The 21217-nt window shown below is 35.9% G+C and overlaps 1 protein-coding gene and 1 non-coding gene across 2 annotated transcripts in view; both read right to left on the bottom strand.

Moving 5' to 3' along the window:
- The window catches only part of LOC123308264 (homeobox protein invected-like), a 123135-nt gene that overhangs the window by 16796 nt on the left and 85122 nt on the right, over positions 1-21217 (bottom strand). The gene's annotated exons all lie outside the window — the stretch shown is intronic.
- Positions 20909-20981, bottom strand: Trnar-ucg. Its single transcript has one exon. It is a non-coding gene; the product is annotated as a tRNA-Arg (tRNA).

Here is a 21217-nt window from a genome sequence, read left to right as displayed (position 1 = left end):
TTTGATTAGTTCCACTTTCTGTCAAAAAAAGCCTCACCAGATCAAGCTCCTCAGGGACCTTTTGAGGATAAGAATAATTACAAACAATAAAAGCGAAAATAGAAAGAAATAAGTTCAGTATCTTAAAGTAAGACGAAAAAGTATTTTGACAACACATAAAAGATATTCAGGTTCCGGGGATATAAGTATCCTGGATATCCTTGAAGGTATGTAGATATATGTCGCAGGCTTATCATAATATCAGTCTTATTATAAATAATAAGCCTAGGCTTTTTCAATATAACTAGGCGTATTGTAAAACTACCAAAGTAAATGAAAATCGGACAATATGACTGATTATTTAAGACGTATTATAATACGCCTGACGCTTCTTAGTCTTATTGTTCAAGAGAATCCGAGAGAGAATCTGTAACCGATGTTTTTGGAATTTGACTGTATAAAATACGTCGTATATTATAATATGACTGGCAGTGTACCAGGCAAATCATAGAAATCGCTTATAGGATACAAAAATAAATTTTTATAGATTTGGATTATTTATTACAACATGGTCCACTCTTATGACATTTGCTTCTACATTTCATATGGGATTTGAAACATAGGACATAGGCACTCACTTCATTACTGTGGAAATTAGTAATTTCATTACTCGAAAACCATCGGTTTAACACTTCATCTATGGTACCAATTTGGTAAACATCATTGAAGATTTTTACTACGGTTTCTAAGATATTTTTGGAACCCAAAGGTCCTCCATCTACTTAATAGGAACTTGCTAAAGATTGACCTATCTCAAGAGGTTTCAATTTCTTATTACTCACGTTCAGCATTTTTTCTGAAGATCTTTTCTTTGGTTCATGACTATTTCTTCATTTTTGAATAGATTGCACAATTAGCCTGACAAGACGTCAGTCCTATTACCACACCAATCAGCATCCAGAATATTCGCGCGCTTTTGCATTTTGTCAATAATAAGACTAATGTACAATAGGCGTATTATAATACCTACGCGTCAAATTGTCAGATCCTGGATTATTTCGGTGATATTGCAATGTGCCTAGTCGTATTGAAAAAGCCTAGGCGTATAATAATAATGACTGATTTTACAATAAGACTGCGACATATGTATTCATAGAGGATATCCAATGGACATACATTTCATATTCTCTCCTATCAGCCGAAACAAAATCCCTCCAACTAAAAAATTCAAAAATCAAATTCCAGCGAAAATACAGCATCCCCCGGGGGAGTAAGAAAACACTCAATCGTTTTGTCGCGAGATGAACCCCTCCCGGTTCCCCGAAATTAATGTACTGAGCGTGTAAGGGTGACACTTTCAATATTGCCGCACGGGGAGAGAGTCGATAAAACGGGGATCTGGGGTTACTTCGGTGATTCCAGGATGTATTCAATTAAGGGATTGGGCTTTTTGCGAGCTGTTTTTGTCCGATAACGCGGCGAAACGCTCTCTGAATTTATATTAAGAAAAACGGTCCACCCTTTATCAGGCGAGTGGTCCCTGTTGAGCATGACACGGCGAATTAGAGTATTAGACTAAGCGCGTCGTTAATTTGTTTGTTGAAAGAAAGGGGTTGAGATATACGGAGCTGTTTAATTAAAATTTCATGATCTGTGTTGCAGGGCGATGTGTATCGGATACTTCATTTGTTTTTCGTACAGAGGGAATGGACCCTTTCGTTGGCGGATAGAAGAATATAAAACTTGAAAAGGTGGATTGTCTGTCCTAAGAAAAGACCAATGCGCTCTTTAGACAGGGTTTTTATAAATGACTGTGTTGCAATTTCCAAATTTTATGATAGTGCAATGTTACATTATCATTTATGTATGTTGGTTTGTTACATCAACTTTTGATAAATCAAGATTTATTTCGGGAATGTGTAAATTTTTATCAACAACTTTGCCGACGTTTCTGAGAATACTCTCTCCTTTATCAAGGCTACAAATATATGAACAGTGTTTTCAAGAGTGAGGCTTTTTTACCAAAGGTATAAGTCATTTCACCAAAAATTGTCTATATAAGAGATTCACGATGGCTGAGCTACAACCCCTAGAAGTTTGACAAAATTTTATTGAATTTCAAGTACGGGACTGGGGAAGGTGACTCCAACAACGGAAAAATGAAACAAGACATAAACATATGGCTGGACACTGAATAGTTCAGTACTTCAGTACTTGCGAGTTGATGAAATTAGTTCATCAGGTTACTTGAAAGAAGTGTAGAAAACTGAGACGGTTCTTTGAAAGTGTTTATGTTTACAAAGTGCTATTATCGTTACCCTATTTCATTCTATTTTTACAACGATTGTTGTATTCGTGAATATTTAAGACGAATTTTATTGGTGAGATTTTGAACTAATATTCCATTTTCCTACACTTAGTCCGAATTATTTTTGTGTCAATTCTGTAATCCCAAGTTTCGAAGCTTTCGAAGCTTGGTTTCGAATGTATAAGCTATGCTGATGACGTCATAGTCCTAATAGATAGACCAAAATTCGAGGGCACCTCAGAATGATCCAGCAATGGTGTTGGTCAGAAGGGGTATAACATTAACCCAACCAATACCACAGTCATCCCATTCACTGAATCTACACTAACTAGTTAATTTCTGATAAGCCCATCCCAATGTCCTGTGAGGATTCTTCCTCAGATTCAAATACTTCTTGGATCTTGTAGTTTCACAATTCCTGAGGAATTTTTTGGTATGATCTATTCTTAGAAGATTTCTCCAGAGTGTTCCTTCTTTGGTTTCTTCTTTCTCCAGAAACTCATTTCTATAGGTGCATGCTATACAACAGAAACGCTCTGGGCCAGTAAGTGGCGTTTGTGCTTCTCTTCTGGCGAGTGTGTTGGCTTCCTTGTTTAACTGAAAAGACCTTATTGTTCTTGCCTATTTCATTAAGATTTCCTTCTATATCAGCTTTGAGTCGATCACATAGGAGTTCAGTGCTCTGAACTATGAGACTGGATCACTATGTCACTTCCTTGATCGTTTCTATCCAGGTTTATGTCTAGGTATCTTCCAATTACAAGGGTAGGTCTTTCATGAATCTCCATTCAAAAACTGCATTTTCTAATTCATGATTAATCATATACGAGTATATGTTCTCGCCACTACGTTGTTCACATTTACTCCCAGTTCCAGACTTCTAATAAACTCCTACACGTGGTATGGTTTCAAAAGGGTCACTTCCTTTCTCGCCCAAAGAATTTTTTCTGTCAGCTTGTAATGGTAAGGCATTACGTTAGCAAGCAATCAAGATTTTTCTCCACATAATATGCGCTAGTCAGTTTCTGCCAAACCTATTCTCATTAGGTGAAGCTTGGTGGCATTTTCGAAAGTATGAAGAGTCCGGGAGAGGTGAACCCCTTTTCACTCTGCAGCCACTCAACTTATATCTGTAAATGGTAGCAACTCCTTTTTTTGCTTGAAGTTATCATGCCCAAATAGGTAACGATAGATAATAGTAGAGTGATGGTGAGATGAACATTTCGAGTATAGCAATTCTTTTTTTAGGAACCGAAAATTGGCTCATGTCTCCCTAACTCATGGGAGAGTTGAACAGGGGGCGAGAGAGACTTGACCATAAGTTTGTTTATCAGGAAAACATTGAAAGAAAACAATTTCCAATGACCTACGATTGTCTATGTCAAGGTTTTCATCATCAGATGTATGAAATACATATTTTGTATTTCAGAGTCACTCTCACTTATTTCCGAGATGTTTTTTACTTTTTTCAACCTTTGTATATTTTTTATATCTATTTATTTCTATTATTCAATTTTCTTTTTTTGAAGCAAACTATTATCTAAGCGCAGTACGGGAAACTTGGACCACCATGTACAGATGTTTTCTTGAAACTTTTACAACGATACAGTCGAGTTAGAGTTAGATGTAGTTAGAATCTGTCCAAAATCCGTCCATTTATGCACGGAATGTCATATTGTGGCATTTATACCAACGCCGAATTCTTTGAATGAATCCAACGATGACGCCATACCCATCCTTGCCATTCCCATCATCAGGAGCAACGTACCCATATCTCAAAGCAATGTCTTAGTCTGGGACGGGCCTGGTCTCAAGTCAAAATATTACCCAATTTGCATCAAATCTCCTTTATTGGTCTTCCCGTATTTCACTAGAAAATAATCTCCGTATGTCCTCGACTTTTGTTGAGCCGCTGCGACTTTTGTGAACAATAACAATTAATTTTTATGCCTCTACTGCACCTTAACGGCCGATAAATCGAATAAACGGCCTCACTTTTTTCATAACTACAGATACTGCGGCCTTAAACGGAATTAATTCTGATATTTATGGAAATTTCGATTGTGGAGAGACGAGGATTGCGTTTGATTGGAATAGATCCAGTGGCGGGCGTATGTACGTCAGGAAACAGGGAGACATTAGAAATGGGGCAAGCTCATACTTGTACAAGTTTCTCAGGTCAGTCTCGGATTGTTTTGTGACCCTTACTCGTCTACTGTGAGATGTTTGTCCATGAGAACAGAAAACAGGAAATTAGAAAATTACTCTGATTTCGATAGGCTGTATCTCGGTTGATATTAGGTTAAGGAAAGATTTTATGCGAACAAAATTGTACCAAATTCTCTACAACTCTAAGAATGAACGTTTTGGTTAAAAACAGCTTAGTTAAGAAGTTTTTATGGCTCTTTCAAGTTAGCACAGCGTCCTTAAGTTGTAAACTCATCCCTAAACAACCTGTTGAGTTTGAAATTTTTCCCAGCAGATCTTTCTTTTGCGCTTTATCTACTGGACAACACTAAAAGGAAATTTAAATCCCATTCAAGCACGAATCGACCGATATGATATTCAAGTGTATACGACAAATAACAAGAGTTATCTCTTAAATTGATGTGGTCGATACTTGATGAATAAAACAGAATTATTTGACTTCGACACACATATATTTCAACAGTAGATAAAAAGATATAATCGTTTTAAGTATTTATGATGAGCTATACCAACCCACAAGGTGAATCTATGAAAAAACACATATTATGTGGATCTCAAACGGAGTAACATTCAGAAGCTAATTTTTCGAATTTCACAGACATTTTTTAGTTTCGAATACCAAATTACTCAAAAACGGTCCATTTACCGAGAAAATATAAAGAATATTTTCATTTTCCAGAGTGCTCAAATATTCAACAGTGAACGTTTGACTAACTTTTAAGAGTTGGTTATTTTTATGGTATGTCATAATGGAAACTGTGAGATGTGGGTGGAATTTTTGTCGGAGAATATTCATCGTATCAGCTGAAAACTATATTTCTAAAAGCATTCCCTTGGATGAAATCGTTTGTGTGAAAATTTATTTTCTTTTCGCCTCAGTTCTTCTGTTATAAAATATTTGTACAAGTCCAAGAATCACCCAGTATACACAGATTAAAAAGACCTGTCTATTTCCTATTTCATTTAGGATTTCCCGGTACTCCCATATTATCTTTGACAGCTCAGAGCTCAATGTTCTGATAACAGTTTGACTGTCAGAATGTTAAATCTCTGATATTTTTCTACATTGATTCAAACCCAACTTTCAATCATCTCTACAGAGTGAATCTTGACTTGTACGAATATTTTGACAGTAGATTCTTGAGGTGAAAAAAACACTTTTTTCCTTTACCGTTCTTGTCGAATCGGCTCGGTTCAAAAGACAGGCTATGGAAAAACCATAAAAAATGCTATTTTTAGTTCCATCTCACAAACGGTTTCATCAAATGAAATGAATTTCCGAATATAGTTTTTCATTTATTTGATGAAACTTTTTCGAACACAAGATCACCTACGTCTTCCAGTTTTTCATTATAACCATTACGTACCTACCCTAAAAATACCAAAAATTCAAAGAATTCAACTGTCGTAACTAAGTTGGAGATGATTCCCCAACATAAGGATCAAAGGATCCTTCACCAAGATCAGCAGAATATTTTTGACGCAGAGATGATATTCCTCCCAGTGCAATTGAAGGACAAGTTATGTATCTAAGATTATTTATTTTATTTTCATTCATCATCAAGTCTTTGAATCAGTTTTGATAAAAGATTTATTACTCACTTTTTTTCTCGTTTTCTGATCTGATTCATTGTTTCAGATATTTTCGAAATGGAAAGAGGATGAAGAAATTTTTATATCAAAGGAAAAGAAGCCCAGTGTTAAAAGCTTATTCTGTATGCAAATTTGTCATCACTACACTACTCAAGGGGAGACAGGGTTTTTTTACTGAGGTTTTTCCCTAAGCACAAGAGCATACTCCAAATTGTATGGTACCCCATTACACTAACCTTTGCTAAAACTCATGCATATGCTATATTGTATTGAATGTATTACTTTCATTCAAAAGAATATAGATAGGTATATATTTGAACGTTTTGTAAAATGAAAGTATTTTTCATATTTTCTCGTACAATGCGTCCTTTCCAAGTAATTTGATGTTCAAAAATTAAAAAGTATCTGTGAAATTTGAAAAATGGGGTATATACTTTGGCTAAATACAACTCTGTTTAAAAGATGCACAGATGGGTAGTGCCGCAGATTCAGTTATTCTGAAAGTAATTTTGTTTTTCCAGGTCATTATGAAAACTTAAAATGAATATATCTGTTTATCAGGACCAAATCGGAAGAAATGGTAGGGGAAAAAAGTGTTTCTTTCGACCTTAAGAATCCACTGTTGAAATATTTGTACGAGTCAAAGACTTGTATAAAATGAATACGACATAATACCATAAAAGTCTAGGTTACAATATACAAACAAAACAAAAACTATATAGTTCCAAAATCTCAAATCTTTCATGTTGTAATTTTGAAAATATCCCTATGAATAGGTACAAATCCATTTGATCAAAAATGAGGAGCTAAGCTCAAAAAGCTATCAGCGTCAGAATGCAGACCAACAGAGACATAGAGACCGGCGAGGATCGGTCAATCTATCACTCCTTCGTCACATCCACGCCACTGTCAGCGCTCCTTCCAAATATGTTATTAAAGCCAATTTAAGACGCTATTATGGTCCGCACCGGCCGGTCCACATATCGCTCCCAAGCAAATCTCGCGAATCTGTTGAATATCCCCACGACGACAATCAAAGGATTTGCAAGAACATTAACAAGTGCGATAATTCTTATTTAATATGACTTTTAATTATCCGGCCGAACGCAAACGACGTATAAATTGTAGCTTGCCCATAATATCCCTATGATCTTGGTTAAATTGTTTCGCAGTCTGTTTGGGTGGCATGGAAATATCCGGAGTATGTCTGGGGCTCTATCCGACTGCGTTTTGATGTGACAATTTGAATAATTAACGGACGCAGAGATGAGGTGGGGTTCCTTTGAGAGTAGGCGATCTGTTTTCAGCGAACATCTCTCGATTGAAAGATGGAATTATGAAGCAGATTGGCCACACATAGGCAGGGGCTATTTTCACTGAGGTACTGAGGAGAAGTCATAAAGACTACGGAGAAATATCGAAAATTGCTTAAGCTTAAGCCCAAATTTGAGACAGAATACGAATTATTGTAAAGGTGGCTACTTAGAATTACTTAGATATAGACAACTTTCATATCAGAACGATATGGAATCACAAAAATACATCACTTTCCAATTGGATAGTTTATTCGAGAATCAGTGTACGAAAACGCATGGTCAGCAAGATCGCCAGACCTCAATCCCTTGGATTTTTCGTATGGGGATATGTTGAAAATTAAATGCTAAAGACTCCAGTCATAAATAAGACTGATTTAGAGCAGATATTCAGGAACGCCATCAGATACATTTCCCGCGTTATGCTGTTGAATACAGGAATTCTTCCAGAACAAGATGTCGAATTTGTTGTAACGTGAATTCTTTAATTTCATTGACAGTAAATGGTTTCATAGAATTCTATCGAATATTGAAATTTCACTAACAGGGTGATTTTGCCTTGAGTATGGAAGTAATACAGGGTGTATTTGAAGGTGAGGCTTTCTTTTCAACAGAAGGTAGAACTGGTCGAAATGAAGCGAAATGGAAACTTAGGATTGCCGAATTTTTCTCATTATTTTCAAGTAACTTACACGATTATATGAAATGGATCATTTCGATTCCAGCTGATAGAAGAGACTTAGGATACAAGTGTAAAAAATAGAATAATACTTCAAAATCTCACCAATAAAATTCGTTTAAATTATTCACGAATTTTTTCACAATGGGCATCACAATCTTCTTGTTCTTACCTTCCAACAATCGCCGTAAAAATGGGATGATGTGGGGAAACATCATGGCAGTTTTTCAACATAACTAACATAAGCACTTTCAAGAAACTGTCTCGATTTTCTACATTCTTTTCAACCTAAATTGCACGATACAACAATTATGATTCTCTCAAAAGTGACCTGTTGCATCTAATCCGAGGAACTTGGTACTGAACCATTCATTGTCCAGCCATGTGTTTATGTTTTGTTTCGTTCTTGCGATGCCGGAGTCACCTTCCACAGTCCCGTACGTGAAATTCAATGAAATTTTGTCGAACTTCTAGGGGTTATATCTCAGCCATCTTGGATATTTTATTTAAGCAATTTTTGGTTAAACGACTTATTTGATGAGTTCTACCTTCTGTCAAAATAAAGCCTCACCTTTCAAAACATCCTGTATATCGACATATACAAGTTAAGTCTTTAATTCGTACAAAATTTTACTAGTAGATTCTTGAGTTCAAAGGAAACACTTTTTTCTAACACCATTTTTCCAATTCGGCCCTTATAAGAATAGCCATTTTAATTAGCCATACCACTCCTGGAAAAACAAAATTACCTTCAGAATAACTAGCTAGATCTGTGACACTACACATCTGTGGATCTTTTAAACAGAGTCGTATTAAGACAAAGTACCCAATTTGTTAAATTTCACAGAAACTTTTTAATTTCGGAATATCAAGTTACTAGAAAAATACGAGAAAATATGAAGAATACTTTTATTTTACAAAACGTTTAAATATTTACTAGATAGCGTCGAACTTTGTTTCAAGAGTTAGGTTCTTTGATTTTTTGGTATTTGTATGGTTTGTAATGGTCATAATGAGAAAACTGGAAGACGTAGATATTTTGTGGTCGAAAAAGATCCATCAATGAATGGGAAACTATACTCCAAAATCCATTTTATTCGATAAAAAATATCATTTTTTTTTGGTTGTTCAAAATTTTCAAACTAAGCCGATTCGTAAGAATGGTAAAAAAAATGAATATACTGTTGAAATATCTGTACGAGTCAATATACCATCCGTATTTCAAAGAAGTTTTTTTTTCTTTAGTACAAGACATAAGACGCCTCTCAACGTTTTTATTTATCCTGTCTAGAAGTACCTACTAGAAACAGCCAAAATCAAGCAATTTGGGATAGCCTGTACCTTGATTTTTGTCTACTGCATAATTGCTTGTAAACAATATTCCAAAAAAAAAGGTTGATAGATTTCAGGTCAAATCATTATGATGAATGCACATAATCCAACACGTAAAGAAGAAATTATAACATCCCTATAGTAGATCATGCAAGTGAACAACTTTATTCATTCAAGTTCGACGATGTTAAAATTTTAGGAATGCAACGATATCTAAGACTTTTACATCAAAAGATATCTATAAAAAGAAATAGAAATTCAGTAAATAAGGGACTTTGCGAATCTAAATACATCATATTTTTTTAATCTCAAAAATAAATGAGAAGTGAATCTTTCTCTCCGGTTTTTTTTTGGTTGTCTTTGTCTTTTCCATTCCAGAATATGCCTAATAAATGACAGATAGCAGGAAACAGTTGAATTTTGTGTCAAGTCTTTTTCAGCTTTTTTCTTGCTCTTAATACGATTGCGTTTGGAAGAAAATGTTCATCTTCCTGAAAATTTTTTTCACTGTTTCCTTAACAGAAATTGTATGACCAATAGAACCAACCAGTAATGTGAGTTTTTCAACCTCTTTTATCAATGACTGTGATTTTACTCTGTTTTTAATTGCACTCCTGCTACTGCGGACCTGTGAAATTGTAATTGTTCAACATTATATTACACATATTATTACACTCTCTAGATAAGTACAATTCGATGTTCATAGATCTTTGCGTCGTATAACCAAGTATAACTTATTATTTTCTTTCATGTGATGTGAAGAAGCTTTTGTGTTAGTGAAACACAAAACTTATCCCTGTGATAATAATATTTTTATAGTTAGCAAATAATTAACAAATAATAATGACGTTATTGTTCACGATCCAAGCAGTTTATGTCAGTCAAAACGATTTCCTATCAACTGCAGGTGTTTCTATCGAATAGACGTTTCCATAAAACAAGTAGGTAGTGATTCCAAATCAGTTCGGTTGAGTGTACTTGATTCTAACAAGTTGTAATAACTCGTTCGGCCAAGACCACACCTTCAGGTAAAACTACAACAGCTTCAACACCTCAATACGGTCGCGACAATGCCCCCAATCAGCCGATCTGATCCATTCAAAACATACAGGCTGACATCGTACGCATAAAATCCATTTCACACTTCTCAATCACACAAATTGGCCGAACGGTGAATGTAAAAAGTTCTTAGATCGATCCTTCGCGTTCGGCAAAAGACAGGAAATGCCGAGCCGAATCGAAAAAGCCGCATAAACGACAGATATCATTATCATTTGGAGGGTCTACATCTTAATTTATATCGGCCTTAATTAGCGTTAGATAATCAAGTTTGTGGAACGGCTTTCACGTTGCCCGGTTGTAATTCATTCCGATCCATAAACGTCTGTTTTATACTGATAGAATTATGCGGCCGACCACGGTAGACTGTGGGTCTTGGGTGGTTTTAATGGCTGGAATAGAGGGCAATAAGTTTTTATTGTGGTACGTTATTGATTCGTGTTGATTGTGGACCTAGCGAAACAATCGCTGGTGATATAAGGGGTTAATAAAAGGTTGGTTCCTTCCAGAGACGAGAATCAGTTCAGAACTGAACGGAGTATGCGCAAAGATGAGGCTTGACTTGACAGAGGGTAGAACTCATCAAAATAAGTCGTTTAATCAAAAATTGTCTATATAAAATATCCAAGATTGCTGAGATACAACCCCTAGAAGTTCGACAAAATTTCATTGAATTTCAAGTACTGGACTGTGTAAGGTGACTCCGGCATCGCAAAAACGAAATAAAGCATAAACATATGGCTGGACAATTAATGGTTCAGTACCAAGTTCATCGGGTTAGATGCATCAGGTGACTTTTGAGAGAATCATAATTGTTGTATCATGCAATTTAGGGTGAAAAAAATTTTGAAAATCGAGGCAGTTTCTTGAAAGTGCTTATGTTAGTTATGTTGAAAAAGTGTTTCCCCATTTCATCCCATTTTTACGACGATTGTTGGAACGTTTGAACAAGAAGATTGTGATGCCCATTGTATAAAAATTCGTGAATAATTTAGACGAATTTTATTGGTGAGATTTAGAATTATTATTCTGTTTTTTACACTTGTGTCTTAGGTAACTTCTGTCGGTTGGTATCGAAATGAGCCATTTCATGAAATCGTGTAAGTTACTGAAAAATATTGACAACAATTCGGCAATCCTAAGTTTCCATTTTCACTATCACGTAAATATCGAACGAGCCAATATACTAAATGAAACCACAAGGTCGAATCAGGAGATAAGTTTTTTCCCACTGCTTTACGATAATTCAGCTAACAAACGGTCTAGGGTCGTATTAGGATCTATTTCAGTAGTCACTTTCAATTTTTTTTTTTCAACTTTGTTATTTTGATAGTTTTGTATAGGTGATTTTTGGTGAAACGCTTCATTTTGACCAGTTCTACCTTCTATTGGAAAAAAAGCCTTACCTTCAAATACACCCTGTATATCAATCAAACTATCAAGGATCGAACTGATTCCAAACCAGTGCAATTATAATTGATACCAAACGGACTGGAAGCGGTTTGTGGTTCGTAAGAACTGAAAAAACTAATTTGGAAAAAGGGTTATTTTAAGTTTCGGTTGGGCTTCAAACAACCATGTAGCAAATTAACAACCTAATTGAGCTATATCGAATTTGAGAGGTAATGTTGAGAATTGCGAACTTATATCAGGGTCAATCTTTGAGTTATACATATATTTTAACAGAAGATTCAGAAGTCAAATGAAGCAATACAGGGTGTTGAAAATCCACAAAAAAAGGTCTTCTCGGGACATAAAATTCCACCCACATCTTCCAGTTTCCACATTACAATCATTACATTCCATAAAATACAAAAAATTCAAAGAACCCAACTGTTGAAAGTTGAAAACTCACTAATGAAATAGTGAAAAATGAAAGATTCTTCCCAGTTCTCCAATAATTTGATATTCAAAAATACAAAATATCTGTGAAATATTGTATTTGGGTATTTTGGATGGAGACAACTCTGTTTAACAGATTGGTACAATCAAAACATAGCACATAACAGATATGCGTAGTGTCTAGGTTTAGCCTGTTTTTCCGGAGATATTTGTTGTAATTATAGTATTCTGTGTTTGTCAACTTGGACACGTTTGAACCGAAAAGTTACCCTATGGTTAGAACATTCAGAGAAAATATCATCTATTTATATGAAAATGAAAGGTTAAATGGGTTATGTTTGAATCTTATTTTTGTACGAAAGGAAATGAGCAACGATAATAAAGGTTACATATTGGAGATTCATATTAGTGCTAATGTGGATGGTTGCAAGCTGAACTGGTCTTTATTATGGAAAATAAAGTATAAATCAATAAAAGCATATTCTCTCGCCTACGAAATTGCGGTAACTTATTGTATTATAAATACTACATCGACCACCAGATAAAATGAGAAAAAAATTATTCTGGTTTTTATGATACGGTAGTTTATTTCTACGGTTAAAATAGTATATTTGATGCTTGGAAAAACTTCAGCGTCAGTTAAAATCAAGATATCAAGGTAAAATAAAAACTGAAAGATGGCTAGAAGGACGGTCTCTGTAATTAACTGAAAACAAATGTCTTGAAATGTTTCATAGGGTTTTTTCACCCTGTATACCTACATAAGCTATCAACATTTTTGGCAAATTTTCTAGGGTTTGTTTCAATATCAAGGACTTCATCTAAGAGTCGATGAAAAATTGCGAAAGTTCTTGGTTAACGAACTTCAGCTAAATTTTAAGTGGCCGAATTTTTTGCCAGAGAGTGTACTCACCAATTATGGCCTGAGGTAACTCCGACAATCATCTAGCCTGAGATAATTTTTTCAAGATCCGGAACAACTCTGAATAACCTCCGATGATCTACAATGAATCTAGAAATAACGAAGCGCATTGCCGTCTGTTGATGTGGTCTAAACGAAGAAGATTCCCAGCTGTTTAATTAACGTTTCCACCTAATCTGTCTCCAAGGTCTCCCCATATTTAAATTTGCCAAATTAAACGGACCCAACATTTCTAATTAGAAAAATATAAAAAGAAACGGAAAAAAGACGAACCGAACGTTTCCGTATCTGCAGGGACGTGCCGGCTGACTTCATCTCTGTCGCGAGTCATGAAGTTAGCGACCACGACGAGGACGGAGAGATCGGACGTGTGCTAGAACGTCAGGTCAGTTTACACATACAGGAGGTCCCCCGGCAAATTAATGTGCTTTACATCCTTAATTGGTGGTCGGCCTCTCGAGCTGTGTGGCCGCCACTGTCTCTGTCTACTCCGCGACAGCGACCAGTCGTCCGTCTCTGTCGCGCTCGCTGTCCGGTATCTTAGACACGACCGTGGACAAATATTAGATAAACGTTCGGGCTAATGGGCCCTTTTTGTTTAAACATGAGCTTTAATGATTGTTTGGCCGGTTTTTTGATATGTAAAACTTCCAGTGTCATTCTTTCGGCTCGGTTTTTGTGTGCGACTGATTCGGTCTAGTCCGTTTAATTCGATCTGGATGTTCGAATTTCGTCTTTTTTACATTGGACAGCGGACGTATTTCCGAATTATGTATGACTCCCTCTCGGGGGCATTGATTGGTTTATATCGGTCCGATCGGGTTCATCCGCTTTTTGTCTTTGGCGATTTTGGAACCCGGGCTAAGCCGGAATGTTAGTTGGGGGTTTCTAGCACTTCTGTTGAGGCATTCCGCGGAGAAAAGTGAAGAAATTTTTTTATTTGAATTCTTCGTTTCCCTAAGTTTCTCAATGTTTCTCAATCAATTTAAGCGTTATGCACCCCATCCACCAAGGAGAACAAGAGTGGGGCCGATCTTCCTCCTGAATGGATCAGCAAATCGGTATTACCACTTTGAAATCAGAATTCACTCTCAAATCTTCTACGTTATGATGAACAGATATTAATATCATAAAAGCAGTGGCAGTCAAATGAGCAACTGCAGTCAGATAAGCAGTCGCAGTCAGCGCGGGTAAAAGCGTTTCCGCTGAAGCCTTTTTTTCACATGACGCTTTTGAATTAATATCACCAAGTAGCGCTATATTCATTCATTGTCGCATTTAAGCATGTGTCGCGGCATTCTTGAATCGTTTGATTCAAAAACGCCCAATTGACAAAAGCGTGCGTGAAGCTGCATCCACATTATGCCGCTGTGTGCCAATAGGCAAATCCACTGTGTATGTATATGCACCTGTGCCTGTGCCGACATGCCTTCAGTTGCAATTTGTACACGCATGTTAATGTGAATGCGTCTTCTCTCGTTGACTGTGCCGATAAGATTTTGCTGATCGGCAAAGCCGCTCGGCACACAGTGGCATAATACGGATGCAACTTTACACATCAGCTTTGCCGAGCGGCACACATCGGCATAATGTGAAAGCAGCTTTTCGCCGATGTTTACGAGAATGCACCGTCGGCCGAGCGGCCTTGCCAATTGGCACACATCGGCATAATGTGAAAGCAGCTTTTCGCCGATGTGTACGAGAATGCACCGTGGGCCGAGCGGCCTTGCCCATCGGCACACAGTGAGACAATGAGGATGCAGCTTAAAATTATATTTAAAGCTGCATCCACATTATGCCGCTGTGTGCCAATTGGCAAGGCCGCTCGGCCGACGCTGCATTCCCGTACACATCGGCGAAAAGCTGCTTTCACATTATGCCGATGTGTGCCGCTCGGCAAGGCTGATGTGTAAAGCTGCATCCACATTTGTATGTGGATGCATCATCGACACAGAGCGGCATATCGGCACAAGCTAACGGTATATTCACATACACAATACACATCGGTTTTGCCGAGCGGCATTGCTGATCGGCACATAGCGGCATAATGTGGATGGATGTAGCCACATATAGTATATAAAACTCTTCAATAAGTTACTACCTATAAACGAAAAAATATGTAAATGATAACTGAAAAATAGGCAATCTCATAAAAATGGAAAACTCCAACAGATTCAATGTACAGAATGAGCAATATTCGATGAGATTAAATGGCAGCTCTTTACCTAACTGTAAGAGCTATAGGTAGATATGCACCTATAGATCTAGATGTATAATGGACAAATCGCATCCTTCTACCTTCTTTTCTAAAAAATTGCGGCCTCTTTGTAATACCTATCGAAAAACATTTGCAACATCTTATCAGTCCACCAATCCATATATCCTCAATTTTATTTTTTGTTTAGTGGTGGACTGAATTCTACATAAATAAGTGAATGCAACACTTGTTTTTCGATAGAACTAAGACTTAAAGAGATAGAGACACCATTTCGAAGAACCAAAAAATGTAAATTGTAACTTATAAATATGCGTTTTTGACCATTATCTTATCTTTTGAATATCGAGGTCGAAAATGTGGTCCATTCTTCCCTAGCTCTTACAGGTACGCAGCCAAATCAATTCAATTGATGTTACCCACACTGTACATCTAAGATTTTCCTTTCAAGTGATATGTATGTTCAGATTGTTATGTATGAGATATAGCCTGCAGTCAAACAAAAATTTCAGGGTTTTTATTTCACATCTTTTGGACTTGAACCATCCATAAACCCAAGATATATTAGTTCAGAAGTTACATTTTGATAGGCATCTGAAATAACTATCGACAAAAGGTTCATTCCAAAACACCTGATGTGTTTCTATCTTGGAAAATCCGTTTTCGGTATTAAGATCACTGATATAAGAAGATTGATGGGTTGCACATCTCTCAACACCTGCCTAAAAAGTATCGAATTTCATTCTCAAGCATTTCTATAGGATTGACGTATTCAGTGAATCTGCGACAGAAATTGAGTTATAACGAAAATTATAAATAAGAGTATATCTATATTTATGAATCACAAATGTATAAGAATTCAACGCCTAATATTATCCTCAACGATTCGAAATTTACCAGAAATTTTCCTTAAAAAACTGAATTACATGAATTATTCAACCACTAGTGGTTAAATAACTCGAATTTGTAAAAATCATGAAATTCGGTTTTTAGTTCATTTATGGATTTCCCTCAATTAATAATAAAAGCATCTTCAGGGTGGATGGTGAAGGTAAACTGAAATATTTTAGTTTACCTACATGTAGGTAAACCCTGAAGATGCTTTTATTATTAATTGAGAATTGAGGGAAATCCATAAATGAACTAAAAACCGAATTCGCTATCATAATAGCATCTTCAGGAGGGTGCACCCTCCTGAAGATTCTATTATGATAGCGAAACACGCGTCGTGGTTTCAAACCTCATTTTGTGAAAATCGTATAATCTGTATTGAATACACTTTAAGAGTGTTTTTGAGGTGTCATGGAAAATATTATTATACTTTTACGAAGTAATAGATGAAAGAATGTACAATGTTAATTTAGTTTTGAATTTGTCATTGCTATTTCAGATAATTCGTCGATTACTACCCTACGCAAAAAAGTGTTTTCGATAACATTTCAAACGAATCAAATACTCCCGAAAATATATAAAACTAGTGAAAATTCGAATTAAATGTGTTTAAACCATTTCATTCCTACAACAGACGAATCATTTATTAAAAATTCCATAAATGACCTGATAGTCCTCAGCAACAAAAGGTATATCAATGTATGCCACAAAAATCAGGGTTACAGTTCAAAACACTCAACTACCCTCGACCCTTTTGTAGGGGGCCTATGGCAAACTCCATAATATTCATAAAAAGTTGTGTAATTTAAAAAATTGATATGTTCGAGTTTTTGTCTACAAAATAGTAAATACTGATTTTTTACTCACTCAGTAAATATACGACCGCTGTACTTTATACATGTTCAAGAAGAAATACCCAGTTCTGAATAATGTTCTGAGAGTTGATATTGTAAATATTTTGAAGGGCTGTTTCTGATGCTTTCAAATTTATGTTTTTCAGATTCAGACCAAAACTTTTCTGCAAGAGCATTTCAATTATGCTGTTGAAAAAGGATAATAAGAGAAGAATGAAATGGTGTGCCGAATACTTTAACAATGAGTCCTACAATAGACTCTTATGCTGAGAAAATTTTATCTCATGGGACAAAAATATAATAACATTAAATTCCATCAAATAACCCCCAATCAGGAGAAATGGTCCCTAATCTCCGATTTAACCCGTCTAATATTCAACGTACTATTGACCCCCCAAAGCTAGCCCATAATCCGAGGGGCAATCCATCTGAAAGACTACCGTTTAAAACCGACTATATAAATATACAGAGCTCTTATATTGGACCTTTTCACTTTTGAACATGTCAAACACACAACGAACCGATACGTTCCTCCTTATCCGTCCAAGGCTCAGAAGGAAAGACGAAAAGAGACGAAAAGTGGCATGATGTTGGCTCGGTATATTCGGTCGTATAATACGGAATGCCACACACGAAGCTGCCAGGATAAGATGTCTTCATCAAGAAACTATTTTTGACGTCATCCGAGAACCAGAGAATGTACGACCTTTATACAAGGTATTTCTGAAAAGAATCCGCTTGGAACTTGGTCGATTTTAATTGCCGGATGAAATGGATTCGAAGATCTACTTAGTAAAAACGATAAGGAATCGGGCATATTATCGATAATGATTAATCATTATGAAAGTAAGTTCTTCGACTGGTAGGAAAGTTGAAATTTCCACTAACTGGACTATACGCAATTCTGTGCCTTATTCGTTGTAAATGACGAAAAGTCTGGTCATGTTCGATCCGAAATTATGTACAGGTTGTTTCAACCGCTACGAAGATGTGTCGTGATAGAATTGCGCGTACTGAGAGGCGCACAAACCATCTATGACATTTATAACGTCATAGTTGTATGTCAAAGTGAATGGGAAAATATTGTAAATTTAAGTCAGTTTTCTTCTTTAATTTCATCACTGAGGGTTGAATGATATGCAGGGTGAGTCTTCGACTCGTACAAATATTTTAACAGTAGATTTCTGAGGTTAAAAAAACACTCCTTGCTATAACATTTTTTCCGATTCGGCCCTGATAAAAAGATATATCCATTTTAAGTTTTCATAATCAGCTGTGCCACCCCTGAAAAACAAAATTACCTTCAGAATAACTAGTTAAATCTGTGGCACTATACATCTGTAAATCTTTCAAACAGAGTTGTATTCAGCCAAAGTACCCAAATTTTTCAAATTTCACAGATACTTTTCAATTTTTGAACAAATAACTCGAAAACGGTGCATTATACAAGAAAATATGAAGAATACTCTTATTTTACAAAACGTTCAAATATTCTTTAGAAAGCGTCCAACTTAGTTTCAAGAACTGGGTTCTTCGAATTTTTGGTATTTTTATGATACGTAGATCCTAATAAGATAACTGGAAGAAATGAGCCGTATGTGAGAACTGAAAATAACATTTTTTATGGTCTTTCAACAGCCTGTATCTTTTAAACCGAACCGATTGGAAAAAAAAAATGGCAAAGGAAAAAAGTGTTTTTTTGACCTCAAGAATTTACTGTTTAAATATTTGTACGGGTCAATGACTCACCCTGTACATACACTGAACATAATTTTCTCAGAAAATTTATATGAATTCATAAAAACCACTTGACATCACAATAATAGGAGCTCACCCACTTCGCAATTGTGAGTCCTTCAGACAAAATGGCGGTCCTGTCAAAGTCCGAAATGCCCTATTGTTTTTTTGACACGATATGGCAGCTGTCAAAACGTGATATCACTAGACGTTTCATTGTTTGAAATCAGTATGTATTTTATTGCCAAAATATCACTACTACAATAGGAAGTCGATTAACGTGTTGCATCGTCTTAATTTTGACTTATTGGTTGAGAAACTATTAATTACTATTTTTTTCGAAACTTTCGAATTTCTTCTGATTAGTACAGTTGGATGGGGTTGGGGCTGAGGGGTTAAAGAAAAACACTCAATTTCATTGCTAGAAAATGAGGATGATTAAAAATCAATTGACTTATTTCAGCGTTTTTATTTTGAGTTAGTGGTTGAAGAAATAACAATTTTATTCCAGATTTATGACCAACCCTGTATATTAAATTATAATTTATTGACTAATTTTCATTGGCTTCGAATGAAATGAAATACTAAGTACCCAATGTGGTAAAAACAGACTTGTTGACACTTTAGTCAAAATTTTAGAGTGAGCCTCAAATAAAAGACACAAGAACACACTTTTTTACGTATAAAATTACCTGAAGGACCTTGGTTCATAAATGCGAATCCATTTTCACTCACGAATATCACGAAATCCAATGTTTATCCTACGATATTTTTGGCCAGCACTGGTATATTCTCTGAGATAGTCTGGACCTCCGTTGCTTTCATCCTCTGTTAGGAAGATTAATATTATGAATAAAAACTATTACCTTGGGATATAATTTGGGTTTTTTATGGATTCTCCTACGACGTTTGACATTTTGGTTTCGTTCGCTCTTGATGATGCCTCTATATCTACTGGGGCCAAGGAATGAAGACGCATTAGGATGATTCAAGTCGGAAATAGTCATCGTTTGTTGGATAAACGGCCATCCTCAATAATTAAGTCTATTATAGCATATATATATGATAGAACGTTTCAGGTTTGATGTGGAGGCATAATTCGATTATGTTCACCGGTTCTACCGCACTCAAAACACGCACATGAAAAAAATTGGAGGAGATTGTTCGTTAACGAGATCAGACATACAACAGTAGATTTTTTTTCGCATTTTTATTGACTTCAAATTCATTTTTAAATATGTATAAATAGAGGGTCTTAAAACGTGAATCTTTCCTCTACAGAAGGTATAACCTGTCACAATAAACCTTACCAACTGTTGGGTTTGTATCTCATATGAATGCTCAGCAAGTAATCAATATGACGAATAAAATAGATCTAAGAGTTCTACGACTCAAGATACAATCTGGAGGAAAGCCTAAAAATTGTGGAATCGAGAGAAACCTTTAACTTCATGCCATGTCGCAAGAAACCGTATGGTTCAGATTTATTATTGACCTAGTAGGTTTTTGTCTGAGAACTAGAATAAACGAAAACTTAGGCTGTGCGTATCTTTCTCATAATCTAGTACCTTGGGCGATTTTTGATGAAATGGTTCACTGAGATACGTCCTTACCCCTATGAGTCGCCAATCAAAAGAGGTCTTAAAATTCGATACCAAAATTTCATTCTTGTCTATTATGGAACAGTTCATTGAACAAAATATAAAAATTGTTGGATAATCAATCAATATTACGACGAAAATAAATTCAAAATTGCAGAGATAGGTACTATTTCCTGAAAATCAGGAGAAAAGATTAATTGTAATTGAAAGAAGGGGTCGAAAAAATTTCAATCATATATGGTTGCAAGATATCTTCACGAATAATTCATTGTAATAACGATGTCGTCCGCCGGTCTGAAAATGAAATAAGAAGATAGTTATTAATTTTATTGATTCATCGGAGTATGTTATGATCAACATTTGCAAAAAACTTTTCGACCGTGACAGGACTCGAACCTGCAATCTTCGGATCCGAAGTCCGACGCCTTATCCATTAGGCCACACGGTCTGTTGAGAGGATTACATGCAAGGGGTGAATTAGGGGTGAATTACCCCCATAAAAACCACCCCTTCCGTAATACATAAGGACAACTAACTGATATCAAGAAATTTATCATGGAGTTACTAATGTGAAATTATCGCAAAAAGTACAGCCAGGGTGTGGAGATTATGTGTCGACATAAAGAAAAACTTGCAGTTTTCACCATTCTAGAAAGTAAGTGACCCTTATTTGTTCATGTAGTC

Source organism: Coccinella septempunctata, chromosome 2, assembly GCF_907165205.1.
Source record: "Coccinella septempunctata chromosome 2, icCocSept1.1, whole genome shotgun sequence".
Classification (NCBI taxonomy): domain Eukaryota; kingdom Metazoa; phylum Arthropoda; class Insecta; order Coleoptera; family Coccinellidae; genus Coccinella; species Coccinella septempunctata.
Note: the sequence above shows the minus strand (reverse complement) of the source record. Positions and strands in the feature narration are given on the sequence as shown.